This window comes from Bos indicus, chromosome 15 (genome assembly GCF_029378745.1).
Source record: "Bos indicus isolate NIAB-ARS_2022 breed Sahiwal x Tharparkar chromosome 15, NIAB-ARS_B.indTharparkar_mat_pri_1.0, whole genome shotgun sequence".
Lineage (NCBI taxonomy): Eukaryota > Metazoa > Chordata > Mammalia > Artiodactyla > Bovidae > Bos > Bos indicus.
The window spans coordinates 37,031,289-37,039,164 of NC_091774.1; positions in this window are offsets into that span (position 1 = coordinate 37,031,289).

The window sequence follows — 7,876 nt, forward strand, 5'->3', positions numbered from 1 at the left end:
AAGTCACGGTTCTTTGTCTCTTTCTCTAAACTGCTGCTGCTGCTAAGTCGCTTCAGTCACGTCTAACTCCGTGCGACCCCATAGACGGCAGCCCACCAGGCTTCCCTGTCCCTGGGATTTTCCAGGCAAGAACACTGGAGTGGGTTGCCATTTCCTTCTCCAGTGCATGAAAGTGAAAAGTGAAAGTGAAGTCACTCAGTCGTGTCCGACTCTTAGTGACCCCATGGACTGCAGCCCATCAGGCTCCTCTGTCCATGGGATTTTCCAGGCAAGCGTAAACTGTGTATTTATTAATACAAAACCTAGCCAGGCAGTGGGGCACAGAGGGCTGGGCCAGAGCCACTCCACATGCTTCTGAGAAAGCTTTTGAGGCCATTATCTCCTGGACCACAGCAGGAGCCAAAGTCGGTGTCATTAGACGCCTCTAAAAGGCTGGTCTACATCCCACCAGAGATACAGAAAAGGGTTAATTACCAAGAGGTGCTGGCTGAACAAAGGACCAGAGACAAGAAATTGTAAAAGGTAGAAGAAAAGAAAAAGTGAGACAAGACAAGTTAGGGGCAGATGGCAGTTCCCTAAACAATAAACACAGTGGGAAGTTTCTGTAATTGTGGGAGGCATGAGAGAAAAGGGCCTTTTAGAATACCATTAAGATAGGAATCTTCAAACCATGGCTGTTCCTAAGTCCAACAGGACCAGGCTGGCAAGGAAAGGGGTCCTCTCAGACTTTCAGGCAGCATTCTTTCTATACACTCCTTAGTCACCCTTTCTTTAAATATCTAAGGGAAAATACTGTAAGTTTCTCATGTCTGAAATCAGCCAACTCAGTGAAAGTAATAAGATGCATTGCCTCTCCAGGCTTATTTATAGTGACACTGGTAATAGAAGCCTCTATTGACAACTATGTCATTGATATGAAGGGAAAAGACCAACCAAAGAGTGCAGTCTGGACCTGCAGAAGGAGTTGGACACAGACCCAACCCCAAATCATCACCAGCCCATTTGCTGCAAGCAAATTTAAGACAGAATGAATATTGAAATCAGTAAAGACTTGAATTTAAATCTCAGCTTTGCCATTTATTAGCTGTGAGAATTTGGATTGTCACTTCACCTCTCAGAGCCTCCATTTTCCTTTCTGTAAAATGGGAACAATATCACAGTGTTCCAAAGGGCCAGTGGGATGATACAATGAAATGGCTCCAAGTTGAGGACTATTTTCATGCATCACAACTCTCTTCACTGGCTTTTAGTGGCCCCATCAGACTCACTGTATCAAGGGAGCTCATTAAAAATGGCAATGATGGTGTCCTTACTAGGAACGGTGATGACAAGGATGGAAGTATACCTCAACCTCAAGAAATCAACCTCAGGCTTAGATTTAGCCTGCAAGGTAGGATATCAAACAACAGGGAACTTGACAATCAGGATAGATGAAGACATTCTTCAGACACTGTGGTTATTACGCCAGGATGTTTTACAGTCATGTTTCTCACTCAACTGTCTGCTGAATGCAACTGTTCACAGTCATAGTGATTATTGATTATATAGGTGGGTGTCTGTCTTTGTGGTATTTCTCATGGATTGGCCAGATCATTAATTTCATGGCATATGCTGCTTACTGACACTTCTGGGAAATCTGAAATCTGAATAAACACTTTTACCAGAAATTATATTAGATTTAATATTTGACTAAGAGATTCATAGATATTTAACATTACACCATAGTCAAGAGAGAAAGCTTGGGAATTCCTGTGTGACTTCAGTTTGTAACCCATGGCATTTTATTTCCCTTCCTTAAGGTCGTTCAAGCACATAAGACATCTTTACTCCTTTTTCCATCCTGGGCATCCTTTTCTGGCTCTGAGTTTCCGAGGAGCCAGGGAGCATGCCTTAGATCTTCCTGAGAGCCTCTCACCTCTCAGCCAGGACCACCCACCAGGCGTGTGGTGACCCCTAGTGATTTCCTCAAGTCTAGCCAGTTGCTTGCTGTACTGGGTTGAATTGTATGTGTTCCTGTTTAGTCGCTAAATTGTGCCTGACTCTCTGAAGACCTGTAAGTTGTAGCCTTTCAGGCTCCTCTGTCCATGAGATTTTTCAGGCAAGAATGCTGGAGTAGATTACCATTTCCTCCTCCAGGGGATCGTCTGGACCCAGGGATCAAACTCGCATCTCCTGAGTCTCTTGCATTGGCAGGTGGGTTCTTTACCACTGAGCCACCTGGGAAGGGTTGAAAGGCAGCCACCCCAAAAGATGCACCCACCTAGAACCTGTGAATGGGAACTTGTTTGGAAAAAGAAACTTTGCAGATGGAATTAATTTAAAAATCTCGAGATGAGTTCATCTGAGTTGCCTCAGTGTACCCTAAACCCACTTACAAGTGACCTTACAAGAGACAGAGATCAGCAAGCATGGCTGGAAAAGACGGGAAGACACGTGAAGATGGAGACATGGAGATGGTGATGTAACCTCAGGGAACACTGAGGACCATCACAGCTAGAAGAAGCAAGGAGGAATTCTCTCCCTGAGCCTCCAGAGGAAGCAGGGCCCTGCTGACACCTTGGTTTTGGACTTCTAGGCTCCAGAACTGTGAGACTAAATTTCTGTTGTTTCATGATACCTGGCTTGTGATAATTGGCTATGGCAGCCCTACGAAACTAGTATAGCAGTCCAGCCTGCTTTCTGCCAGGCGCTGGTCTCTCCCAACTCTCTCTTCAGTATTGCCTGGGGAGGGTAACTTATATGCACACATTCCAGCTTTATTTAGTTTACTTTATCTTTTAATATTCAGAGGCTTCAGACACAGGCGTCTCAGCCTCATATCTTCAACCTGAAGATAACAGGGATTTGAGGCTACAGTTAGTAGGTATCTTCCCATCCCTATGCTCATGATAGACAGTCATCTCAAGCATTCTCTCTCCTTACTCTGATTTCTCTTCTACAGCATCTTGGCAGGGGGATTTTTCTGTGACTTGCTTGCTTGCAATTATTTATTTATTTATTTATTTTAGATTTTTTTTTTTTTTTAATATGGACCATTTTTAAAGTCTTTATTGAATTTGTTACAGTATTGCTTCTGTTTTATGTTTTGGTCATGAGGCATGTGGGATCTTAGTTCCTCGACCAGAGATCAAACTTGCATCCCCTGAATTGGAAGCTGAAGTCTTAACCACTGGACTACCAGGCAAGTCCCTTCACTTACTTGCATTTATTCATAGACAAGGAGCTCACCAGCCTCAGGGCAGCCTGTCTGGTTAGAGGCTATCTGCCTGTTAAAACCTTGTAGTAGCCAGGTACCAAAACAAATTTGCTCGTTTGCCTATAACTTCACCCACTTTGGAGTAACACGAGATACACAGGCTTCCTATATTTGCAGAGAGCTGACACCATCCCTGGGTCTACTGGTGTCAAGATGAACAGCCCTGCTTCCTCCTGGTAGTCGGTGCCCGCTGTGCTCTCTGGCCCCCTCCAAATGCAGTGTGTTCTCCTCTGCAGCTGTTTCTCCAGCCCAGGCACTTCCCTGGAGGCTCCCAAGGATGATCAGCGCTCTCTGGCCCCTCGCACCACAGCCCTGGGTGAGGAGACTAGACACCAATTGTCTTCCTGCCTGTTCGCCTCCCTGCCTTAAGGAAGTGTCCCACACTCTGCAATTCTGAAGAGGCTGATCAAGGGCATCAACATTCTCACCCTAGGGAAAACAGGGACCCCCGAAAGGGCACCTCAGACCCCTGGACACAGTGGATAGGGTTAGATGGACTCTTGCAGGGACTAATTTATGCTCATGAGATGTTGTTATCATGTAAGCCTGAGCCGCTCAAGCGCTATTTTCCCGATCCTGGGAAAGAACCTAATAGAGAATGCCTCAGACAATGAAAAACAATGGAGAAAGAGAGAAAAACAAAGAGGGCGGTGAGGGAGGGAAGACATGAAGAGAGATGAGAGACTGAATTCTGGGGATATCCTTGGAGCATCTGGATTCAGCTCTGTTTAATGCTAACCCACCCCAGGACTTTTCATGAGCCTAAAGTTCCATCTTTTCTTGAGCTTGTTTGACTTGGTTTGCTGCTTTTGCAAGCAGGAGTCTTGGCCAAACACATCCAGTCCAGCCAGTGTTCCTCTATGGGCCACCCAGGAAGGACTGACTGTGTTTGACTCTGGCCATCACCAAACCTCCATGCTTCTTTCTGACTCTGCCTTCAGCCAAGATCATGTAGATTCCTTCCCTTATGACATCCCAACCATGGCTGTCTCCTCATTTCACACTAGTCATTTGTAACCTAGGCCCAACCCTTCCCTGCCCCCTGTGCCCCATCTCTGAGCTCTGCTCCATTAGACCTCTTGTGCAGAGAGGTGTCCCCATGCCATCTGCAGGGCCCTCCTCAGGTCCAAAGTGATTCCCTTTGGCCTGATTGGTATCTTTGCAAGCCTCACATGGGAGCCATGCTGCACAGACTCCAAGAAAGCTTGTGCATGCAACACAAGAAGGCTCACCTTCATTCAATCCAATTTAACTGTAAGAATAACAGAGCTGAAAAACAATCTTTAGCAATCAATGCTGTGATGAATTATGTAGCAAATCATAAGCATCACCCCCAAATATTATGTCTACAGGAAATGGCCTTATGCAGCTAATTGTTAACTGGGAAACTCTTTCATTAATTCAAATGGGTCAACATTTTAAATGATACTGTCATATAAATGCGGTGTGAAGGTTTACATGCAGATCACTCTAAGGTATCCCTTTTTTTTTTTGGTGAAGCCGACTAATGCTGCATTATGTTTTATTGTGCAATAAAATTATGTGCTAAAATTATGCTCATAAATGTACGCAAATGTAAACCAAGCTATTAGTTATGTTTTCACAGATAAAAGTCATTAGCATAGCTATCAAACTCTTCTTCCATTTGAATAACAGAATTATGTCTGGAGTCTCTGGCTGCCTTGCTGGGGCTCAGTCTCTGGGGGAACAAGTGTAAATCTTGCTGCCTGTTGGTTATGTGGGAGTTAGTAACCCGACCTGACTTCCACCCGCTGAGTCTGACTTTATATGAAGCCCACTGGGTCACTAGCTGAGGAAGGACCCTTTCAGCATCTCTCAGCATCTCACATCCCTGGGAAGTCATTCTTAACACCTCCCCACCTACTTCCTGCTAATTAGACTTACTGAAAAACAATTGCAGATCTTTGGAGATTTCAGGAGTCTGACAGCATCTTTTAGCAACAGTCACAAGGAAACAAAGTTTCATGTATAATTCATGAGGTGCATGGTCATCCTGGTGGGAAATTATCTCCTGACAGACTTGGCGATGGTGGTGTCCTGTCAGAACGGCCTACAGTGTATAATTAAAACCTGAACAGAACAAATTAATGCTGATTACTTTATAAACAATTTGAAAGCTTGAATTCTGTTCCCTGTCTTACGGGAAGAAAACAGATATTTCAGAAATGTGTAGATTTCCCCCCACCCACTAATAGTTCTGCTAATAAAGGACCCTTGAATAGATATTACATTTAATATTCTTTGTCCTCCAATTTGATTTCATGAAGCTCAACTACATGAAGTCAGAGACTCCAAACCAAAAATCTGGCAGTTGCTAAATTTCCATGCAGAAAGTAACTCCCTGTCTCTGTAAATGCAAGTGTATCTATCTGACCAGGCTGATAAAAGCACTCTCAGGATATGAGCACTGTAAAGTCAGCTGGACATATCCCTTATTTGAGAGATAGGGTCACAGAGGCCAGTGAAGAAAAGTGGCCTGAGGTCAAGCAGAGCTGTGGTGAGGTCACTGCTGGCCAGTCCAGAGCTCCTCAAGCCCCCTCTATTTTTGACTCAATCTGCATCAGTTTTCTGAACAGTGTGTCTCCCTGCCTCCAACTCTGATCTCTTCAGATGGATTCTCCATACCTCAGTCAGAGCTGGCTTTTCAGAAAATGCATCATCTCACCTCTAGCATAAAATAATCAGTTCAACAAAACTCTGTTTAGTACCTGCCACCAGCCAGGCTCAGGCCTAGGGGCAGGGTGCAGTTACTGCTGTGTTGCGCTCAGACGTGTCCAGCTCTTTGCGACCCCATGGACCACAGCCGCTAGGCTTTTCTGCCCATGGGATTCTCTAGACAAGAATACTGGTGTGGGTTGCTAGCGCCTACCTCAGGGGATCTTCCAGACCCAGGGATAGAAGCTGCATCTCTTGTCTTCTGACTTGAGAGGCAGATTCTTTCCACTGTGCCACCTGGAAGCCCTAAGGGCAGCGTATATGTCAGTGACGAAACAGATGAGGTGTCTGCACTCAGGAGCTTATAGTTGGGTGGAGGGGGCAGATGACGACTGTGCTTGGGTCAAAGTTCGAGCTCTTGTAAGTCCTTGAAAAGACTCACCAAATCTTGGGCTCTTTTTCTCCAGCTTCACCTTCAGCAATCCTTCCTGCATGAGACCACTTTCAAAAACCAAGGAAATAGGTCTCAGCTGGCTTTTTCCATTGCAAAAACCTGTGAAATTGAACTTCATGCTCTTCTGTCCTGTCTGCTCCACAAGAACCCTCAGCTAGAATTCTCTTTTCATTGCTGTTGTTCAGTCGCTCAGCCATGTCTGATGCTTTGCAACCCCACGGACTGCAGCATGTCAGGCTTCCCTGTCCTTCACCATCTCCCAGACTTTGCTCAAACGCAGTAATAACATGCAGCCTCACATCACAGCCCCCCTGGCTGAGCCCTGTTTCCATTGAGGAGGATAGTGCAACCGGGTCAGAGAAACACAGGACTGAACCAGCTATGAGTTCAAATTCTAGCTCAGCCTCTTAGTAGTTACCTGAACTTGAACACATTACTTTCTGTTTATGCTGTTGTTGTTTTTCAGTGGCTAAGTCATGTCTGACTTTTTGTGACCCCATGGACTGCAGTACACCAGGCTTCTCTGTCTTTCACTATCTCCCAGACTTTGCTCAAACTCATGTCCAATTGAGGCAGTGATGTCATCCAACTGTCTCATCCTAAGTCACCCCCTTCTCTTCCTGCCCTCAATCTTTCCCAGCATCAGGGTCTTTTCCAATGAGCCAGCTCTTCGCATCAGGTGGACAAAGTATTGGAGCTTCAGCTTCAGCATCAGTCCTTCCAACGAATATTCAGGCTTGATTTCCTTTAGGATTGACTGGTTTGATCTCCTTGCTGTCCAAGGGACTCTCAAGAGTCTTCTCCAACATCACAGTTCAAAAGCATCAATTCTTCAGCGCTCAGCCTTCTTTATGGTCCAATTCTCACATCCCTACATGACTACTGGAAAAACCACAGCTTTGACTAGATGGACGGAACTTTGTCAGCAAAGTGGTATCTCTACTTTTTAATATGCTGTCTAGGTTTGTGATAACTTTTCTTCCAAGGAGCAAGCATATTCCAATTTCATGTCTGCAGTCACCATCCACAGTGACTTTGGAGCCCAAGAAAAGAAAATCTGTCACTGTTTCCACTTTTCCCCCTTCCATTTCCCATGAAGTGATGGGACTGGATGCCATGACCTTAGCTTTTTGAATGTTGAGTTTTAAGCCAGCTTTTTCACTCTTCTCTTTCACCTTCATCAAGAGGCTCTTTAGTTCCTCTTCACTTTCTGCCATAAGGGTGGTATCATCTGCATATCTGAGGTTATTGATATTTCTCCCAACAACCTTGATTCCAGCCTGTGATTTACCTAGGGCAGCATTTCTCATGATGTACTCTGCATATGAGTTAAATAAACAGGGTGACAATATACAGGCTTGACGTACCCCTTTTCCTATTTGGAACCATTCTGTTGTTCCATGTCCAATTCTAACTGTTGCTTCCTGATCTGCATATAGGTTTCTCAAGAGGCAGGTCAGGTGGTCTGATATTCCCATCTCTTTCAGAAT